Here is a 22,973-nt window from a genome sequence, read left to right on the forward strand (position 1 = left end):
TGTGAATGGAGCTTTTATTTCCACTGATAGTTTCCCAAAAGTGGCATCATTTTGATACATATTGTCAATTCCTTACCAAAATGAGATTTCAGGCCCAAAGCTAGAACACATGAAAGGCAGAAACCTAATCTTCCTTCCTTTTCCTATCCCAATGTCAAGTGCAAAAACATCTGCTGCTTTCAATGTCCTGGAAGATCCATGAAATAAAGGACACAATCCCATTGAACAGGCATTTTGACACCCATCAGCCTTCAAATGCAAAAACAGAGGTTCTTGAGAGAGACGAGGAGATACAGGGTGTACTTTGCCAGAGGTCTTTACAGAGAACAGGTCACTTCCAAATGCTGGATAACAGGGCATGAATTTGGTGATACCAAGAGGTATTGTGATCTGAAAAGCAATAAAGAGGTTTTTTTTTTTTTTTAATTGGCACAAAAAATACTGAGGGCCAAGTGGAAACCCTCAGTTCCTTTGTCTTCTGGAAGGCTGTGCTGAAAGAGAGCCTGGGTGGGTGGCATCGTGTTATCTAATAGAAACCTGAAACCAGGAGACCACACTCTCTATTCCTAGAAGAGCTTTGTTCAACTCCCTTGAAAATCATACTTTCTGTATTCAGAGTTGCATATCAGAGCTGACCCACCTGTTACCCTCAACTCAAGGAAAACTTATCACAATCTCCCAAGTGAGTCTATCCAAGGGTGGTTCAAAGAGTAAAGGAGGCCAAGAGAGGAAGAAGGTAAGAGGAAGGGGACATTTAGCAGAGCAAGAAAGAGTGTGTGGTCAATCTCTCTATGTGCAAATGGCTTAGAGGTGTTCCACTGGCAGAGGGTTGTCAAGACAAAGGAAGCCATCAAACGGAGGCATCTAGCACAGTTCCTGGGGCATAGTGTCCTAAGGTCCTAAGACAGCTAAATTTCCTTCCCAGAATCTCTTTTATCTAAGCTCACATGAAATTGACATTGGAGGAAGAATATGACATCAGGATGGATCAGGTTAACATCAGATGTGCTGGTTTCAATTCTGTCATTGAAATGCTGGATGCACTTAGAAAAGCCACCTCACCTCTCTGGGGCCCATATCCCTCCTCCATCTTGAAAAGAAGGGGTTTGTCTGAGGCGAGACCCTCAACCCCTTTCTGTTTTATCATTTTATACGTGGTGTGAATTATGATTCTGACCACACTCACGTCGCCAAAACAAAGACTCAGAGGACAGAGTTCCTTCCTCTTGCTTGGAAGAATGAAAGCACGGTCCTAGGAGATGCTGGTTACAGTGTTCTTGTCTGGTCTTTCCAGAGGTCAAAGGAGTTTTGTTCTGTTTGGCGTGTGTGTGTGTGCGCGCACGCACCCTTGCGTGTTTTTTAATCTTGTTTGTCTCTAGCAGCCTCAAAGACAGTAAGCAAACAGCCATTAGAGATAGTCATCATTTGATTTCTCCATTTCTCCCCAGAAGCAGATCTCAAGGGGAAACCAATGCATTTTTTCGACAGCTCAGGCTACTGGGCTGAAAGTCAGCATAATCTCATCAGCTCCAATAATCTGTGTCAATATTTGCATGAATAACACAAATCAGCCAATTATCCAAAAACTCACTTCTCTTTGACTCATGTATCAGCCACATCCATACAAATAGAATTTTTACCTGTCCAGTGATTCGTGACTTCAAAATGTATTCAAATCTGTGTGTGGCTCAGGAGTACATAATGAGGGCCACAGCGGCGCCCCCAAGGCTGCCAGCAAGCTGCTGGAGAAGCTGGCCAGGGTGGTGTTCCTTCCAGAAGCAGTTCACCATGTGGCTTAATACACCTGTGGGGAAACAACAATCAATTATGACCCTCACATAACACTCCAAAGTATCCATAAGGTGGGGGGTTAGGAGTGGCTTGATTTATTCTATGGGAAAAACTACACAATGATCAGGTGACATTTTAAGATCACACAGCAAAAGAGTGGTTTCTGTTTCTTGGATCTACCAGGTTACCACTAAATGTGAGTGCAACTGTGGCTTCCGGAGGCGAGGGCTTCCCTCTTCTGGGATGGTAGTACTACAGGCAAATCTAGAAGCTGTCTCCTAGGAGGCCAGGGTTCCTCCCACTCAGGGCCAGCCTCACTGGAGGCAGAGGGATCCTGGTGGCGTCAGAATAATGACTGCACACAAAGAACCTCCTGCAAACCAGACACTGTGCTGAATGTCCCACGCACTACCCCCACTGAGTCCTCACACCAGCCTCAGAGGTTGGTGGCATTCTTATTCCCATTTTATAGATTAGGAACATTGGCTCCGAAAGGCTCAAGAATTTGGACTCAAGAACCAAGTCACACTCATGTCTTTCTAATGCCACCAAGTGGACAGGAACCAGGCAGACCTAGCTTTACATCTGAACTCTGACATTTCACCAATTCTGTGACCTTGAGCACATCATTTATTTTCCCGGAGCCCTCAAATGCCCATCTGCAATAAGAGGTAGGCCTGGTTACACGGCCATTTCAGGTTGTTGTAAAGTGCCAAACCCAAAACCCAGAACCCAGCTCATTGACAGACTCCAGAAAATGAGAGCTATGACACGTGGCATTATTGCTGGAAGTGATGGACTTAACTCAGCAAAATTGTGCCTGCTGTTAAGACTCTCAGGCACAGAAAAAGTTCACCCCATCCCCAGAGGCCAGAGTGTCTGTCAACCTGGCAATGGATCTAGACAAGCAGCTTCACCTAAGTGGCACCTATCAACCTGTATTCTTGCTGCAGTTCTGCCTGTCACATCTACTTTAGTGACTTCTCTCAGTGGTAGAACTCTGGGTTGCATAATGTATTTGCAGGTATGGAAGACATTGCTTTTTTTTTTTTTTAATCTTCTGGAAAATTCAGTTTATACAGGCCCAAATCTGCCATCCATCCACATCAGGAATTGGTTAATGCATCCTGAGCAAATATTGGATTAATCACAGGAAGGAAAGGAGGAAGGAAGGAAGGAAGGAAGGAAGGAAGGAAGGAAGGAAGGAAGGAAGGAAGGAAGGAAGGAAGGATGGATCGATCCAGCACTTTTACAAGTGGATAGTGGAGGAAGAAGGGGGATAATAACATCAGGACAACCCTGCATGAATGCCCTCTTTTCCAGCCTGCAAAGATGATCTTTTTTCTTTTTTCCTTCCTCTATCCATTTTTCTCTCTCTCTACTCCTTCTCCTTCTCTTCCTCCTTCTTCTTCTGACTAATCTATTGTTATCCTTTGCAGGATAGTCTATGCTACATTGATATTAACCAAATATCATTAGCTTTTCTTCCTGGCCCAGAAACCAGGCCCTGGAAAGTTCGAGTCACGCTTTCTGCCTGGAAGGCTCTGAGTGAGTCTTGCCCTCTTCCTTCTGACCCCTCTTATTTTGAGTCAGTAAGAGGAAGAGTGGGATACTCCCTTCCTTCTCCTGGTTGGATATTGGAGTCCCTGAAACCATTCTTGTCACTGCCTTTTCCCAGATGGAGTTTGGAAGAAACTTTCCAGTCCTGTAGACTCAGAACCTAAATTTCAGTGGGTGAGAAGCAAAAGAGATTGGGCTATGAGCTATGTGGACCGTTTTTGTCTGTCAGCATCTCAGGCAGGGATTGAATGATCTGAGGTTCCTCTTCTTGACCCATGTTTGTGACAGACAATCCTTTACTATCCTTACCCATGTAAAGACCCTCCCCCAAGGGTTTCTAGAAGACCTTTCGGACCACAGTATATATATATATACTCACATTATGTCGTACTCTTTGTCTTTGGCTCTCCTTAGGAATATCCAATAAACTTGAGGTTGCCTTGATGTTGTCCACGTGGATAATGTCCCTCATTATCACGGAGGACACAGAGGGGTTCTGCCAGGGGTGCTGGATCTTGTGCATAGGATGGTGAGGTCCTACAAGTCTCTAGCACACTCTCCTGTGTTCAGAGCCCGTCGAGTCTCTTGGGGAAACAGTCATTCTGTTCCTGACCCCAACCCTTCCATTTCTCTGTAAGGGCACAAACCCCAGTGTTGGGCTAGGTACAAAGGACCCGCCTTCTTCAGCCACAGACGAAAATTGCCCAGAACAGCCCATTCATGAAAACTCCACAGGGGACTGTCTCTTCCCGAGTCTCCATGCCTGTTAGCAGAAAACACTGGGCTGGGTGTCCTCTGGTGGCACATGGGCTTGGGCATATTGTCCTCCTGACTGGGAACACTTACTCAGGCCTTGTGAGGGGAATGTCCCATCAATGCCTCTGGGTTATGTTCTGCCTTGTAAATCTAGTCTGGCCTATAGGGACATTTATTGAATGTCTACAATGGAGACAGGACCCATGTCACCAAATCGATCCTCCTTTTTCAATGTGTTCCCAGATCTCTGGGTCCTGGCCTGGCTCCTCCTCCATCCCACCATCACCCTGTTGGGTATCAGCTGTTTGGAGAAAAGGTCTTCCAGTGTATTAGCCATCAACTCTTGGTGGATCTGTATCTCAGGAGGAAACTCTGGAACAGGCGGTCCAGCCTCCCAGTTACAAAAGAATGAATCTCTAATGGTGGAAAGTCAAGCATCAGTTACAGGATCTTGGGGGGTTAAGTTCACCTTGCACTCTTTAAAGTCACGCTACCCTGGTACATAATTAGGCCTATGGGCTTCAGAGGAAGCTTGGAGTTATAGAAAGAAAGAAAAAAGAAATCACTGAACCAAAGTCAAGGGAATGTGAAATTGTAGTCCAGGTTCTCCCATGTCACCCAAAGTCCCAGGATGGTGGGAAGTCACAATAGAGACCCCTGAGAAATTGAGGCAGGGGGTTGGCTAAGGTCTATTTCTCTCCTCAATGTCCTCTGTTTTCCTGGGTTCCATTTTGTCCTCTGCAACATGAGGTATTTGGGGAAACTGAATTTTTGTGGTTCACAGTCAAATCTTCCATTCTATTATTGTGAACCTTGCAGCTGGCATTCAGAGCCAAGAAACCGACTGTCCTAACTCTTCAAGCAAGCAAGAGAAAGAAGGAAAGAGTATTAGGAAAGCTTGTGCACTGAGGGCTCAGAGTCTTAGGCTTCAAGAGTATCCAACCCTACCTACCTATCAGTTTTCTTTGATGAGAGAAAGAAAGAAGACAAGCTTTCAATACCACTTCCTCCCCTTAAAGAACTCGAGTGCTTATGGCAGAAATCATCTGTCTTTGAATATTTCATTCAAGCCAGGTTTGCAGAAAAGTCCTCTCTAGCTGGAGATTTATGGAGAAACATGGCCATTGGGGTTGGTCCATTCTCCATGCAGGTGGGAGAAGCATGCCGGCGGGTCAGGGGACGTACCTGTGGGCTGGTACTTCTCAGGATCTGTTTTGCAAGGTGGCCCTAAACAATGATCTCTTCCTGTCCCAGCCTGCCCTTTTACACTCCTCACCCTGCAGGCACTTTACCATCATTTCAGAAGAAATGCTGTGCTGAGAGGCTTCCCAATGGGCATATAGTGTCTGAAGCACGAATAAAAATGTGAGGGCCAAATCCAACACCAATGTGTAATAAAAATTCTACAGCAGGTTCCAGAACCAAGAGGCTGCCTTATCTATGAGCAAAGATGGAGTGAGGCCACGTGTGTGCATTCAGTGGTCTTCCAAGGGTACACAGAGAACCCTCATGATGGTCCTTTCCCTCAATTATAGTGGGTTGCAGGGGAGTAGCTTAACCTTTCTTGCCCAACTGCAAGAAATGCAAGAGAGTGTTTCCAAGAGACACTGTAGTAGCTGATTCTCGGGGGATATTTTAAATTTTTATAGCCAAGTCAAGAAGATGGTTATCTGAGGAAACTGCTTTAAATTTGGTCCTGCCTAAAAGCCAGGGAACAGGATATCGTGGCTTTGAGGGTCCCCTCCCCCCCTTCTTGATTACACAATGATTGTAATCAAAAGACTAAAAAAAATATTAGCCAAGTTCGTGGGGCTCCTTGGAACATAATTCAGCATGGTAGCTGGTCTTCTAACCTGGAGAACCAGGGACAAGCCCAGGGACATGTGCCTGACTAGGTAAAAAAGAGGACCCACAAAGATCTGTCTCACAAGGACCAAGATGGCTAAGAACTGGAGAAGCTACCAAGGAGGTGCACACTCGTGTGGGGGAACATTAGCCCCACTTGGTTTTCCCAAACATGAGAGTAGGAAGGAGAGAGAAATTTGAGGGGTAAGAATTACTTTAATCACATGAATTTTTAAAAAGCTTCCAAATCCTCCTCTGTGAGGAGCCTGTCTAGGGATCCAGGCAGAACCGACTGTACCCTGACTTAGACTCTAACACCTCGAGGCGCCTCCATAAGCCACCTCTCACTCTGATTTCTACCCTCGAGGTTTACCAAAGCAGAGCTTTGTCCATGCAATTCCTCCACAGACTTCCACAGCCTCCTGCAATAACTTCCCAAGACTGTCAGGGCCTCTGCCTGACGGGTATTCCCCCTCCATCCAACGGGGCTGGCACTTTCCCAAGATGCTAGGCCAGTGGACAGAGTTCCCAGAAGCCCCAGGGCATGCTCCCCTCTGCTCAGCAGAGCATATACCGCTTGTTCAGAGCAGTTGAAGTCTGCCATTGCCAGCTTCCAATTTAAAAAAAAAATCCACAGAGATAAGTTCACTGCAAGCCAGAACATCAGCTCTGGGGAGAGGGATAATTGCCCTCAGTCTTATCTCAGAGCCCAGTCTTATCTTATGATAAGATAAATTTGAGAATTTAAGGGACAGAAAAATCTAATAGAATAGTGGCAAGCCCAGTCAGGTAGCCATCCCGTTTTAAATGCCAAAGGGAAAAGTCAGGACTCAGTGTCAACACGCCATGCTCATTCCACACTTTAATATAATGAACCCACAAGGGCAGCTCAAGATTAAGAGCTCTTCACTATGGGTACCTGCCATTTATCTTGGAGAGGTGACAGATCAGTTCACTCTTCTTCAACAGTGAACCAATTGAGATAGACTGCCTGGCTTTGCTCTCTTTAAGGCAGAAGTGTATGCAATTAGCAAAGAGTAAACTCCTGAACCTGCTGCTTTTATTTTGCTTTTTGTGACCCCTGGTAATTTTCTTAGTGGGAGCCCTGGTAATTTTCTTAGTGGGAGCCAGTGCATAGTGAACTCTCTGAGTCTATGACATCTAAAATGACTCCTTTCTCACCCATGCATTTGAATGGCAGTTTTACTGGGTAGATCATTACAGGTGCGCGGTCTTCCATTGTGCAGACAGCTCCATTGCCTTTTTGCATCTAGTATTGTCAGTGAGAAGTCAGTCGTCATTCTTTTCCTTTTTCCTTTTTACACAACCCCTCACTTTCTATCTGGGAATTTTGTTTTTAATCGTTTTCTCATCTTCAGTATTGCAGTCTAACTTGTTATAGGCATTTTCTCACTCATCCTACTTGGCACTTGGTCATGTTATTTAATATTGGGATTTTTGTCTCATTTCTTTTCTCTGAAACTGCTTGTGGATGGGTTCCGAAATCTATGGGTATGCTCTCCACATCTCAACTTTCCCCTTCCATAATTCTATCTCATGGTCTTTTAGACCATGTGCTCAAAGAGAATGCCTGTTTTTGTCTCTCATTTCACCAATTTGCCTTTGGTTCACTCTACTAACCCAAACCATCTTTTAATTTTAAATTTTCATTGTAAAGGTTTAACTCCAAAGGACTTTTTATGGGTCTGATGAGCATACTAAGTCCTATTCCACTTACACAATTGATATTTCCTTCTGTGTGAATTCTTGTTCACTGAAATCAGTAATTCCTTTTTTGAGTAATGGTCTCCATACAATTTTGGTGACTCCTGGATGCAGGCTCATTTTTGTATTGGGAAATCACGGTTAACCTGGCAATGGTGGGAGGTCGAGGATTGTTGGTGGGGAGAGTAGAATGCACCATAGGCAGACTTTACTACAGCCTGTCCAATATAAGCAAAGGAAGGCACCTACTGTTGGTAGAGTGAACCAGTTGGTTTTTGTAGAAATGGAAATCTTTCTCTTGGGTTGTGTTGGGCTACCTGGAGCAGTGTTCTGTTCCTGTGACCCAAGTTTCCCAGAAATTTCTATTGTCCATGGCCTGACCCAAAGGGTCAAACAGAGTTATAGGGGAATTCACTTGCCTGCCCGATCTTCCTGGTAACCCAAACCATTTGTCCATCCCACACTCTGGGCTCCTTTCTTCCACATACCTGTCACTTACAGGCCCAGAACACATTTTTCCCCCCAGTGGTCCTTCTACAGGAGCATTTGGAGCAGTGTTTCCTTCGTCAGTCTTATTTTACCTATGTTTTATCTTTCAGGCATCAAGGACACCTTTATTTTCTAGCACTGTTTATATCTTAAAAGTATATATCTGTCATTCCTAGGATGAGTGAGATTGCTAGTTTTGCTTGATCCCTCGTCTTAAGCCAAAAGACATGTTCTGAAGTAGTTGCTGGTTGCAGGAATGAATTTAACTTCTCCTTGTGACTTTTATTTGAACCTGTCCCACATGTGAACATCATAATGGTTGAACCACTGACTTAGCGACTAATTTCCAACATGCCTCCTCCACCATTTCAAGTGGATATGGAACTTGGTAGGATCTTAGGCCCCAAGTGGACAGCTTGTCCTTGCCCCACTCCACAGTTCCAGAGTTCCCAGGTTTGATAACTTGGGAAAGAACCCTGATATTTTTCATGAATAATAGACGTCCCCATGAACCCACATCCAATTGTGGATTTTAAATCTGGCTTTGTCACTCTTCCCTGGTGTTAGATTCTAGGGGGCGGAAATGGGCCTTTGCCAGCACATGAAGGAGATGAAACCAGTCTTTGCCCTCCACCTCTGAAGCTTGGCCTACTGTCTCCCTTCATGTCATCTGAGTAAAAGCCAGGGTACAAGTTTCTCTTCTGCCATTCACCCTCACCATCCAAGAAGCAATCATAACCAGCAAATGTCCTGTGGCTTTCTGCAGAATATGGAGGAGCCCAAGCTAAGGTCTACAAAATCCTTGCGTGGGCTGGTAGGATGGATAATATAGTGTCACGCACAACCTCATGATATATGTATCTATTGCATGAAGATGTCACCTGACTCCGCTGAAGAGTTCAATTTATCCCTTTCTAGATAATGCAACTGCCTCCTCTCTCAACTCACCCAGGCTCTGTTCTGTCCCCAAGGTCCAGTTAAATTTCATTTCCATAAAGCTTTCCCTGGGGCCTCCCAGACTGTGGGGCTCTTCCTTGCCCTCCCACAACATTCTAGACAGTGCCAATCCTTTTGACACCTCATCTTATTGAATTTTGACCTATCTTACCTCAACGTTATGCCCAGTAATTCTGCTTGTATGGAACACACCTTAAGAGAAAGGAAGAAATACACTCTCAGGAAGGGAAGGAGACCAGTTGCCACAATATTCATGCAGCACTCAGCCACCAAACCAAAGCTTAGTAACCAGAAGCTGGATATAAACTCGTTTGTTAATTAAACAAAAGCAGTTCTCTCGTCTTCTTGGTACCATACCCGGGAGAACCTTACACAGTGAGAAATGAATGCCAGTGCTTTCAAAGGAAATAATCACCAACAACTAGACAAAGTTGAACACTGAGGGAAGGGTTGGATTAGGACCAAACCATCCAAAAGAGATGAGATCGTGTCTGTGAATTCTGTTTTCTAAGGTAAAGGGGAGTTATCTTTTCAAAGGCCTTCCTCGGAAGTTTTAAATAAGACGTTTCAGAACTTGAAGGCAATTAGAGAGTCCACTGCAGGAAAATCCAGGCCCATGGGGCGCCCCATATCCAAACCAAGATACAGAAAGCAAGCTCTAGCCACCTCCCCGCTTCCACGCTGCAGGTGTGCTTGGTCATTTCCTAGCCAGGCCTCTTGATTTCCCAACCATAAACTCCAGAGGATGAAGCCATGCCTTCTGACTCCTTTCTCTTTTGGTGTCCAGCCAAGTGGTGAGCACAGATAAAGTGCTTATACAGACTATTTAAATAAATGAGTGAATGAATGAATGAATGAATGGACACATCTCAGTTTCAGGCTCTCCCTCTGACGTTTTTAATTCCACTGTCTTTCAAAAAAAAAAAAAGTTTCCAACTAGGAAGCTTTGTAAACCGCAGTTTTAGAGGAGCAGTCTGAGGACCCCGCAGGCCTCAGGACCACTCCTTCTTCACCCCTCTCCTCACTTCCAGTATGACTAGGAGGAAAATCAGTTCTCCACTCTAGTCAATCGAGTTCCAGGCTATTCCCAAAGTGTTTCAGGCTAAAGTTCTGTCCAATGTCTCTCTGAGGCTCAGGCCTCCTCCCTTCATCATCCAGATACATACCCCAGTCCCTATTAGCTCATAGTCCTGGCTGAATGCTTGAATGTTCACCTGCAGAACCCACCAACAGCTACAAGTGTTCTGCTGGGTAGAAAAGACAAAGAATACAAGGGGCTGCAGTCCGTGCCCCCAGGGCAGGCAGCCCTCAGCTAACTGTTCTGCTCTGGCCCAGCCCACGGAGGGCTCTGCTCAAGAAGCCAAGTCATTTTTGCCAGGGTTCATCTAATTCGCCTCATCTCTTGATCTCCCTGCACAACGTTGAGCAAAACTCTTCCCCAGAAAGAGACGGGGGGAGGGGGTCAGATCAAGTGTGTGCTGGTGAGACAGGGAGTCGATGCCTATTGAAGAGCTAGGTACACCACGGACCTGGTGCCCGGTGCAGGCCAGCTCGCGGGCACTTCCCTGGTTCACTGTTTATGTCCCTGCCAACAGCAAGACCTCATTCACGTGAGAATCAGACTCCTTGAAAGAAATGCTCTGCCTAAGACCAGCTGCCTCGGGGGCCCCTCGCACCCAGTGAGCCCACACTTCTGGCACCCTATGTGGATGAGTGTCCTCCAGAGAAAAGGCTCCAACCTCCCTCACTTCCAGACATCCTAACTCCCCAGCAAGAAGCGCCGACGTGTGTCACCTAAGATGCCACCCACCCCAGAGCTGAGCCCTTGCAAATTTGCCTGGCTCCCAGTGGGGTTAGAAAACATTTGGATCCCTGCCCTGGAAACCCCCTGTGCTGGGAAGGGAGATAAAGCCATGTTCATTGAGGTTAGTCTTAGGACCAGTTACCCAAGTGAGGTCTCCCTTCTAGATCCCAAACACGGTGGAGCATCCAGCCTGACCCCATTTCTTAGCAATGAGAAGAAATGAAACTTTGAAAGCTATGACATGGAGAAAGATGTCTAAAAAGAGAACTCAGGCACAAATCCCTGACGCTGGGGGCACCAGGCTGGTGGCCTGTCCTTGTCCCCTCCCTGCCATCCCTGGTACTTGGGAAGGAAGCAGCCTGACGTGACCTGCTTGGCCTCCTGCAGGGCCACAGACAGGGAGGCTAGCAATCCGTCTCCACTTCTGCTAGAGATCCAAAGCAGTGAAGACCCCGTAATGCCCAGGAGAAGGTACAGATGCGGAAGCGCCCCTCCGGGCAGAGAGGCAGGTGAGCAGGCTCAACCCAGATAGCAAGGTAAAGAAATCCCCCGGGGATCCCTCCAGCCGCAAACAGACAGGCTCACAGGTAAACTGACGGGAAGTGACACTCAGAGGCTCTCTGATCTGCCTGGAAAATGATTTTAAAACAGAACCTAAATCCAGACCGGTGGGAAAGGTCCGTCTTTGCCCGACAGTCCCTGAGGCCCATGTCCACAATCCTCCTGGCCAGCCAGAGTGAGAAACTGGACATTTCCTCTAGGGAAACGTTTGAACTGTTTGGCACCTCCCTTCCCCAAAATTTCTCCGCTTCCTACCCCAACCGCCATCCCACCATGGTCCCCACTATCCACAGGACCTCTGAGCTCACCCAGCACCCTCCATGGCCACTGGGTTTGATGGCCACAAAGGGTAGATGATGACCAGCGTCTCACTTTCAATTTCCCTTCTTGCAGGAACTAGGCAACGAGATGGTGGTACAATACCTGATCACCACCTCTCCCAGATTCCACAGGTCACATTGCCGCTAGGGGCCCTGCCCTCAGGGAGCTTACAATCTGACGATGGGCTGACACCCCCTGCTCCCGAGAGAAGAAAAATAAACAAGAAACAATGAGAGCAAGAGTTTGAAAGCCACCTGGAGAGAATGTCCTGTTTGGGTCGGTTCATCCCACAAATGGCTATTGACAGCCTAGTATGTCCGGGGCGCCAGGCTAAGTCCCAGGGATATAAAGATAAATAAGACATGATCCCTACCCCCTCGAGATTTCTTGTGCTTGGGAAGAACACTTGGGAGCAAGGTCCTTGTGAGACTTTGACGTGAGCGCCCTGTGGGGGCACGAAGGACTGTCATGGAAACCCTCAGGAGCAGCAGCCAGGCTTGATGTGCTTAGGAGAAACTTCCCGCAGACGGTTCCCGAGAAGAACCTCCATGACGAGGTGTAAGTCCCGCAAAGAGGTGCATGGGGACAGGGAGTGGGGGCAGAGCTGCAGACATTGTGACCTGGTGTGGAGGTCAGGAAGGGCATTGGCTCTTGGGGAGGATGGGCCCCTCAGGATGGCTAGAGCAGAGAGTAAGAGCTGAAAGCTGACAGGAAGAGACAGCAAGGAACAGGCTGGCAGCGAGTGTATGCAGTGAGTCCCATTCACTCTATGCCTACAACAAGCGAGGCACTGTGCTAGAGGCAAAGGGGCATACAGAACAACAAAGTGGCATGGACAGGACATCTTTTAACACTCCACACCCCAGGAGACACATTGTCCTCTTTATATACAGGAGAACACAGAGGCTCATAGAGGTTAAGTAACTTCCTTGGAGACACACAGCCCAAATGCTGCCAAGTTTTGTACCCAGGTCTGAGTCCTACTCCTCATGCTCAGGACCACCGGGCATGATCAGAAAGGGCCTTAGACACCCCACTAAGGAGTTGGCACTTTATTCTGAGGGCGTTGGGAAAGCCCAGCCCTGGAGAATTTTACGCAGGAGAAAGGCATGAGCACACCTGCCTGGGTAGACTTCTGTTCTGGCAGCTGTACGGAGAGTGGACAAACGCACATCGGGGGAGAGGAGGTGGGCGGCTGTAGCAAGAGATTCTGGGGGTCCGGAGCAAGGTAGCAGCAGCCAGGAAGATAAGCAGGAGCTCCATAGAGCAGACAGGGCCAGAGGCAAGGCTGGGTGCAGGCGTAAAGGAGGAGATATCACTAATGACAAGGGGCCCAGGTGTGGGTTGATGGGGCCGGATGGGTGGTTGAAGACAGTATTTACCAAGACAGGAAATAAAGGGGGAAGGAGCAGGTTTAGGGGGTGGAGGGAGAAGTTTCTTTTGGGGCCTAGCCTGGGTGACAGGTGGTGGCACAGCCCTGGCCTCAGGAAGGCCACCTGGGTTTCTGACCCTAACAGGGAGTCATCTCAACAGTAGTCGCGCCTTTGAAAAAGAATTCGCTTCACCAAAGAGACCACAGTTGATCCGTCTTGGAGCCTGGAGGGCCCCTCCCCTACCCCTGACTTTCAGTGAGGTGACAGAGGAAGCAGATGTTAGGAAGGAGACTGGAAAAGACCGTCTAGAGAGACAGAAGGGAAGCAAGGAGCCGGCACCGTCAGGGAAGTGGAGCAGGAGGGTGTTCTGGGGGTGGAGAGCCAATGGGCTCCCCTTTAGAGGCTTCTAGGTTTGTGAGGTCTGAGAAGTAGAGTCCACTGGGCTGGACACAGAGGCCAGCAATGATTTCAGTTCTAGGACGCGCTAAGAACCTTCTTGGGGCCAGGAAGGAACTATGAATGTCATCGTGAAGGTTGACAAGCGAAAGGGTGGGGGACGCCACATTGACGAGAAAGGCAGACCAGGCTTTCAAGAGCTCCGACCGACCGTAAAGAGAAGTGGCGGTGGGCCCGGGGTTCAGAGGACTGAGGGTGGAGAGAGGGTCGGGCTGGAATTTCTACCGAAAGAGCCAGGATCGTGCGTTGAGATGCCAATGGGGAAAGAGCTGACGGTGAGGGAGAGAGTTAAGACACGAGAGTCCCCAGTGGGAAGAGCCCCCTGTGAAGAGGGGGGCAGGAGGAGGGGCCATGGGGAGAGATCAGCTTTGCCCAAAAGAAAGAACCCTCTGCACATGATGGGAGGAGGAGCTGTCAAGTGGCCAGAAGTGGGCCGGGCCAGCAAGAGAGAAGGCTCCACCCCATGAGGAAACTGACTCTCACCTTGGAGAAGAGGAGGGAGGTGGCTGGGAATTGGGGTGGCGGGGTCAAGTGGGTAGGAAGCAGGCTTAGGGGACGGGGGAAGGTTGGCCACGTCTAGCGTGGGGAGCAGAACAGAGAGCTGGCCGGACCCTACAGAAGGACCCGTGGGCAACATTGAGGACTATGCAATCCTGTGCTGGCCTCCGTCCACCAGGTCCTGTGACCCTGAGCAGCTCTCCACCACCCAGGCAGGAGCCGAGAAGGCATCGGGCTGGATCAGGGTCAAGAATCAGAGTTAGTTTCGTGATCCACCACACTGGGTTGAGGTCCCGCAGAGGGAGGTGACACAAGGGGTCATAGAGAAGCAAGAGAAGATCCCAGGGGACCTGTGGGGAGTCTTGAGAGAAAATGGAAAGACAGAGTCCCTGATGTTGGTGGAGGCCTCGAGGTCACAAAGCTGCCAGGACAAGAAATTGAGATGATGAGGCCCTGCCACATCAGCTTCCAAAGGGGCAGCACTCCAGGGTCGGGAGAGAGACCAGAGCCATCTCCCTGGAGTGGGGGCTGCTGACCCTTATGAGCGCGGACGGGGCCATCCTCTGGGCTTCTCTGGGCACCCAGACCCTCCACTCCCCACACCACATCACAGACTCAGACCGCAAGGGCCTGCTTGGCAACGCATGTTGGACTCCAGAGCTGCATCTTTAAGACAGGTGGGGTCTAAACCATCAAGACATCACTCCTGACCTCCAGCCACAGGCCAAGCTCCCAGCAGCTCAGTGTCCTCTCCTCCTGGCCCCCGGCTTGCTGCTCTGGGGTCCTGCTGGCTTTGGGCTTTTGTCCCAAACTGTGCACCAACTTGGACTCTGACTCTAAGCTCCTGTGCCCCACATGGGTCTTGGCGCTGCGGGTGGTGTTCCCCTCCTACGGGATGCTGGCCTTCACCAGTTCTTCCCCAAAACCTGGCTTCTGGAATGCAGCCCCCGCCTGCCAGACTCTTCCGTCTCCCTCTGGTCGTGCTCAGTGCTCCAGTCCCGGCACTGCAGTCTAAGTCCCTGGGTGGTGAAGACCAGGCACACAGCTAGGGCATGGGCCTGCCCTTCCATATGAACCCCAGTCAAGCGGTGAGCGGCTCTGTTCCCACAGGCCCGAGCATCCAAGTCCTCCCTCGAGGAGTGAGCTGCTCCTGCCCATTCATTCATCCATCCAGTCATTCATTTTTCACCAAACACGTCATCGTGTTCGAGGCTCCAAATGCTCCCTCAGGCCCCAGAATGGTGAAGCTTAGCGTGAGAAAGGGAAAGGTTCAGATGAGCTGAGATGTCAGGTGGACAGGGCACAGTGGAGCCCCGTGGCTGGCAGCCATCGGTGGGCCACTTTCTGCAGCCAGCGAGAACTCCACAAACCTGTCCTGTCACCTTTCCTTGTTCTCATTTCCAGAGCCGCTAAAAGGGAGAAAGACAGAGACATTCACTGCATCCAATGGTGAGAACTTATCTCAGAATCTGAGTACCGTGGGCATGGCTGTCTCCCCCACACCATGTGGAGACCCATCTGGGATCTGTTCAAGGCAGCCCCATACCCGGAGAGGGCTTCAGAACTTGTCTTGCAGGGACAAGACTTTAGGCCGGCCATGTCTTAGGAGACCTGCTCTCCCCTTATCCTACACTGGCCTCGCCGGCACCCCCACTCACTCCCATCACCACCAACAGTCCCACCAACACCCCGCCTGGAAGAGCAGCCACCCCGTGTGATCCTGCTTCTGAGCTACAGCCAACTCAGCCAGCGGGGGGCCAGCCAGAGGCCCAAGAGGTGGCCTAGCATGAAAGTGGCTACTAACATGGGCCATGGTGACAACAGATCTCGTCGAAGTCTCTCGAGAAGTTGGAGTGTGAGAGCAAAGGCAGCTGGTAGTGTGACTAGAAGCTAAAAGACACCATGAGAGAGCCACAGGCAAGCAGAAGCCATGAAGAAGAGGAAACTGCGTGTCAGTGGGGGGAGGGGGCACTCAGTGGAGATAGAGACAAAGGAGCCAGAGGCCGTCTGGGCGATGGAGGAGCTCCATCTTCCTGCGCAGCTTAGGAGATGACCAGATCCCTCCGGCTGCCGCCGAGCCGGGGTCCTGTCCTGGGCTCTGGAAGCCAATCTGCCCTCACTGTTTATGGCATGCTGAGCACTGGGGGGCTCCCAATTTCCAGACACATCCTTACAATAAATCCCCATAAATCAAGGTGACCCACAAAGGTGTCTGGGGCCTGGGGAATGCGTGACCAATGGCCACACTAGCATCTGACTTCCGTTCCCTTCATCCTGCCCTTCTTGCTCCTGCCCAGCGTCTGCCAGAGACCATGAAGGACGACGGCCAGTGCAATAAGTGGCTCTCCATCGCTCCATCGTTTTGGTTCTCCTCGACTCCCACTCAGCTTGGCCACGATCTCCAGGAACTCAGGACACCAGGCACTATTCTCTCCATTTTCAGGCACTGGGATTCGCCAGGCGTTGACTGACTCGCATGGAAAGCTGCCACCTTACATGGGAGTGGTCGGTCCTCCCAGAGGTACCTTTTCCAGCAACAAATTTGAATTGTGTTTTTAAAATCTCCAAAATGTCTATTTTAAAATGCAGGCCCTATGTCCCGAAGCCTGTGGAGGGTAGGAACCCAGCGTTCCTTGAAATAGTCCTGCTAGTTCCCATAGCCCCTCACTTGGGTGGGAAACCCTAGGGTTGCAGGGGTGCAAATAGGACTTTGGGAAGAGGTTGCTTTATCAGTGCAAGGGTCTCAGAGAGGCAAGAGCTGCTGCGGGATCATCTGCACTCCCGTCTCATCTTGGGACTATTTCCATTTTTCGAACACTTCCCTTGAGTTGGGAAAGGGGCCAGTTCCAAACAGACCTCACTCTGCTACGCCTAGTTACAATTCCCGCCCATCTAGCCCCTTTCCTGCCACCTGAGCTCAGTGCTGCTCTCAGGCCCCAGTAAGAGGCACATTGAATCTTCTGGAAAAATAACACAAGTCAATGCAACTGGAGCGTTCACCACGAGCTCCCACATGCCCAGGGAACCGGGGGTGGGGGCTGAAATATTCCGACTCAGTCGCTCTCTGAGGGTGTCGGGGGGCCTGTGGGGATGTTTGCCTTTTCACAGATGCATGAAGCCATCTCATTCCCCGGCTTCTCTGGGAAATGAGCTGTTCCACATTGTTAACCTGGCACCAGAAGTTTTCATATTTCTTTAAAAGGCTGGTGATTTTGAAATCTTTTTTTCACAAATGTATGACTTATGACCCACTCCTCTGTCTTTTTAAAGTAAGCATCTTGAAAGTGATCTTTCCAAGCCGACTTGCTTGGGGTCATTATTAGGAAGAGCTCTCATTGCTAGGGCACTATTCTCCCCAGAGTGCAGGGACCCGACTGTGCGTTAGTCATCTTTGAATTCCTCAGTACTCAGGCCAGCGTGGGGCCCAGCAGGGACGGTGGGCACTTGGCTGAGGCTGTGGCACAGGAGGCTGGCTGAGCCTGCTCCTCTGGAAGGCTGTGCTCTTTGAGGAAAGCTTCCCATAGTGTCTTCTGGATGCCGTCTTGCTACACCTTGAGGCTCTTCTTCAAAAATATTTGTATTAAGGTGTAATTCACATATCCTAAAATTCAACATAAAGTGGGTTTTAGATACGTACAAAGCTGTGTGACCATCGAATATCTAATTCCAAACATTTTCATCACCTCCAAAAAAAAAAATCCACACCCATTATTGTGGTTGGGGTCTAATTATTCCCCAAAGGCCATGTGTTGAAGACTTGGCTGCCAGTCTGTGGTTCCACTGGGAGACAGTAGGACCCTTAAGAGGTGAGACCTAGTGGCAGGAAGTTAGGTCACTGGGTGTGTGCCCTTGAAGGGGATACAGGGACCATCGCCCCTTCCTGTCTTTGCTTCTTTTGCTTCCCAGCTGCCATGAGGTGAGCAGATTTGCTTCACCATCTGCTTCCTGCCAATATGTGCTGTCTCACCACAGGCCCAAAGCAATGTGACCAAGCGACCATGAACTGAAGCCTCTGAGAAAATAAAGTTTCCTTCCTTATAAGTTGATTATCTCAAGTACTTTGTTACAGTGATGGAAAGCTGACTAACACATTCATTGTTACTCCACATCCTCCCTCCACTAGTCCTGGCAGCCACTAATCTACCTTTTGCCTCTCAGGATTTGCCTCTCCTGCACTTTTTTATAGAACTGGAATCATGCACTCTGTGGTCCTTTGTGTCTGGCTCCTTTTATTTGTCATAACGTCTTTCAAGATCCATCCGAGTTGTAGCATGAATCCTACTATGAAGATGCTGTTCTTCTTACTCTCGCTTCTAAGAGTCTTTCTTCAGCAACTTCCTGCATTTCTAATGTCCTATGAGCCTGATAACCAAACTTTCTAGAAATGAAAGCAAAACAAAAAGAGATAGGTCTTGTGTAAAACTGAGAAAAATGTGGAGGTACTTGGGGCTTTTATTTCAGTTGATCAGGAATGTTGCCTGCTTGCTTTCAGTATCTTAGTTATTTTCTCAGTGGCTAAGTTTTCCAGTGACTCCAAGAAAAGCATCAATCTAAGAATCACTTGCTTCATTTCCATTTGACAAATCCATATATATATGCAGAGAGAGAGAGAGAGAGAGAGAGAGAGAGAGAGAGAGAGAGAGAGAGAGAACAAAGAAGCTAAGTGATTTATACACAGTCACACTGGTGGTATATGTAATACTAAAAAAAATCATAACATAACATTCTCTACTCTGAGTCCCCCATCAATACTTAAGAATTGGTGTGTGTGTGTGAAATTCAAGAACTAGTCTGACATGCACAACTAGGCCTCAGCATTGGTAGGCGCTCCCTTGAACACTAGGGCCAAGGCATTCTGTGTTTTGTTGGACACAGACAATCTCGTGGATCCCACCATCAGAGACAGTCACTCTGTGACCACAAAATGAAACCAAGAAAACACTAATCTGTCTAAGCAGACCAAAAAAAAAAAGGTCATTGTGCAAATCACAAAAACATCAACCATCTCTCCATCCCAGCTAATAATGATGATGGAGCTTCTTCAACAAGTGCAACTTGAACCTTGCTCCGTTCCTCTTGCTCTCTAGGTAAGAATCATTAACACAATTGTAGTAGCATCATCCTGCTTACTGAAAATACCCAACCCAGAGAAAGGCCCCATCCTTCCTAACCCTCCCAGCCCCAGGCACAAGCCCAGGTGTGTAAGTGGATCTAACATCAATGGAGCAGGTTCTTCCTTCTTGGAACAAGTCCATAAGAACAACTCAGTTCAACTGCAGGTGTGTTCTCTGTGGTTTTCAGGTAGAGAGTTTTGGCAGAAACAGAGATTGCCCTGCAAAGCCCACTGAACCAAGAGGCTCTCCTTGAACCCAGAGATTGTCACTTGGTGATGGCATTCATTGCCATCCAGTCTTCTAAGGACTGCTCCTATCCCTAGCTACTTGTCTGATGCATTAGGTGTTATCTCTAAGTCAGCAGGAAGAGCGCAGACCTAGCCCTAAGAAGTCGACCCTGGAGCTGGTCTCAGGGACTGTGGAGTTCAGAAGACCCCCTGACCAGCATCCTTTTGGGACCAATTTTACCCCAGGTCATCATTTCAAAACTTTATGAAGGCTTCCCCCTGGGTCCTGTCTTTGTGCTGTGGCATCAGAAGGATTTTTGACTGAATGCTCATTTTTGACAACCTGCCTTTGACCTTAGACCAAGCTCCAGGGACACAGTGTCCTTACAGATGGCTAGGGTTTCCCTAGGGCTTTCTTCTTCTAAAATGGCACTCTTCTGGGCTTTACACTTTCTCCCTATCCTGCTAATTCATCTTATTTCATTTACACAAGTCCTTAAGAGGCAATTTGGAAATATAAGGGCCACCGTGGGGGAATTTTGACACAAGCAAGATTGTTCATTGGTACCATGCGGCAGAAAGAAAGATCATTGTGTTTAATGTAGGAGCCCCAACCCTCCTCCTTTGTTACCTTACTTCAGGGATTAATAAGTGCTGGCTTTTTTTTTTTTTAATCACAAGACAATGTTGACACAGTAGCGTTTGAGCACCTATGTCAAAATCCATTTTTCTTCTAACCATCTTTTTGTAACTCTCTCTATGGAAGGAACATTTAGCCTTAGAGTGATAATTTCTTATTGGAAACCAGCCCCTCATATTTTGTTTGCTTGTGTGTTCCTGTCCCTCTATTTTTTTCCTCTCTTGAGAAACTGCAAAGATAACTGGTCAGAAACAGCACCGTTGAGGGTGTGTTCTAAGATACCTAGGGTCCAGAATAAACAGTCCAAAAATATCCAAAAAGAAAGTCATCCAACTGTGCTTCTTTTTGTGGATGTTATACCTAACATGTATAGCCTTTTTAAACAATATTTGTGAAATAAGAAAACGCGTTAACTCCAAGATTAGAAGATTTTGATCAACTCAGTCTTTAAATAATAATCAATTTACCATAGATAGGTGGGTAGTGCCACCCACTGCTGAGAACAAGACCACTGTTAAAGTTCCCATTGGTTTTATGAGTTACACTGTTTAAAAATAAAAGCTATGCAACTATAAAACTGTGTTCAACTAGCTGGAACATGAGTAATGAATAGCCCATTTGAATGATCCGCAAAGGGACTTGAGGTTTGGGTTCAAACCACCTGTTGCCTATTTTTGTCCTCTGAGGCCCTCTGTCCTCTCAATGTGGAGGTCTCCCTTACCTTTATCCCACTTATTTTTACTCTTTGTTCTTCAGCCACTTAAGAAAAATGAAATTCTCATATAGTTCCCCACCCACCCCCAATGTTGGTTACTGTTCCGAATTTAACTCATTATTAACAAAATTGAACAACTTTCCTCTGAAGGTAGAGTCCCTTCAACAGGCTCCTTCTGGTTCTTGAAGTGCCCTTGCATCATAAATTAAAAACTTGGGTCTTACAAATCGAACCTTGATCCCACTTCAGTGAGATGTTTCTGTGGAGACCATTACAATCCTATTGGCCAAATCCAGCCCATCGGGAAGGGGAACTGGCATGGGATCTCTCTGAGCCACAATAAAGCAGCCTGTTCTTGCTTTGCAGGGACTTTTTAGTTTTACTCAAGAAACCTGCCCATCTTGAGGGACCAAACATTGGCTCCTTTCTGTTGTGCTAAACGATGCTTATTCTCCCCATCCAGTTGGGCAACCCCCCAAACCCAGGCTGCTCCTTTTGTGAACATGAGGCATGAACATAAATACAAGGGACAATTGTTAGAGAGCATCACACGTTTCAAATGACTGTCCCCCCACACTGGATCAAGTGTCCCTGAAAAGAATATTTAGAAACCTCCAGAAGAGGCAACTCAAGAGTCCTTGGGAGAATCCTCCATGCTTATTCTGGGAGCTACAGTTCCCATAGTGTGCATGAATACAAGTGGAAAAAGGTCATCTGGATTGGCCTGTGACCCAAATGGACAGCATAAATGACAACTTTGGTGGTAGAAATTTAGCAAATCACTTTAAACTTCACTAGCTAGTGTTGGCTAATCACAGAGTGCTTCATTTCTCCTTAGGTCCTCTCCCAAAAGACACGTATGTTATAGCAACATGTTTTGCTGTCCATACTCCAGGGCAAGTATGTGACTAAAAGTAAGAGCTACCTGAGTCTCCTCAGCAGACCCACATGGGTTCTGGAACATGTGTTCATAACCCAGGTCCTATGATAGCTTCCAGGATTCTTAAAGGGACTAATGATCCTTTTATTTCTAATAAGTCATTTGTGTTAGGGTTGGCTAATATATTTGGTCCAATATCTTTAACACTACTGTGCAGCCCCTGTTCAAGCCAGAGGAGTCAACAATTTACCCTGCAACAGAAGAACCTATAGTCCAGCTATACGTTACATTCTCTGGACACCCTGGCGATCCTGATCAGCAATAATTTAGCAATGGTCAAGAGCTGGAGGTCAAAGATTAATTCCCACAGCTCCTTTGGCCAAAAAGAAGAGGTCTCTGAACAGAGGACATTTAGACATTTATTTCTTTCTCTCTCTCTCTCTCTCTTTCTCTCTCTTTTTTTTTCTGGACATAAATATGTTACTTGTATCCTAGTTCACACTGCTAACCTACATCAGGGCCGGGACTCAAATTCAGGGCCACAGATCTGGTTGGGGTTCTGAGCAATAATACTGTATCTCGTTGCATTGTATCCCTCAGAATCAGTGAAAGGAAAAAGAAATATGGGGATCATCAGACTTTCCATGCCAGAGGTCCGGCAGTCTCGCCGAGGCCCATAAACCCACAGAATGTCAGAGCTCATCCAGTCTAACGGCTCAGTTTACAGATAAGGAGCCTCAGGCCCAGAAAAGTGACTTGTTCAAGGTCACACAGCAAATTAGTGGCAATGCCCAGACTTCCACTGAGATGGCCTGAGCTTAGGGCACACCTCTGTCTAGGCCTTAGACAGTAGATGCCTTCATCCTCGGTCCCTAGAGCACATGGGTAGCTTTTTGTTTCCGTGTCCTTCCTCTCAGCAAGAAACATCCTTGGGCGGAGAGGGTTCATGCCTCCCTTGCAACCACACGGGATTTCTCTTGGCATTTTAGTTAGAAGTGTCCAGATTTCTTGTGTCAAAATTTCTCTCCACTGCAGACAGGAATTGCAAAAGAACTCAACTCTGCCACTACATGTGCATCATCGCCCATGCTAAATAAAGTGAGAGTAGGGAGCAGAAAACATGTAAGCAGAAAGGCCAGCCCCAAACTGTTGTCCCCTTTTTGAATTATTCTCAGGTCATCCTTAAATCACCATGGGAATTATTTCCCAAGTTCTTTCTCAAAAATGAGATTTCAAATTTCAGAATCTATTAACAGCCAGA

At 47.8% G+C, this 22,973-nt stretch overlaps 2 long non-coding RNA genes across 3 annotated transcripts in view; one reads left to right on the top strand and one right to left on the bottom strand.

The window, feature by feature from the left end:
* LOC144364973 (uncharacterized) lies at positions 1 to 19,159 on the bottom strand. The gene is made up of 3 exons (XR_013423192.1): positions 3,731 to 19,159; positions 1,641 to 1,804; positions 1 to 390 (listed from the first exon to the last, which is right to left on the bottom strand). It is a non-coding gene; the product is annotated as an uncharacterized LOC144364973 (long non-coding RNA).
* Positions 1 to 22,973, top strand: part of LOC144364970 (uncharacterized) — a 79,024-nt gene that overhangs the window by 8,507 nt on the left and 47,544 nt on the right. The window lies entirely within an intron of this gene.

This window comes from Ictidomys tridecemlineatus, chromosome 6, assembly GCF_052094955.1.
Source record: "Ictidomys tridecemlineatus isolate mIctTri1 chromosome 6, mIctTri1.hap1, whole genome shotgun sequence".
NCBI classification, from domain to species: domain Eukaryota; kingdom Metazoa; phylum Chordata; class Mammalia; order Rodentia; family Sciuridae; genus Ictidomys; species Ictidomys tridecemlineatus.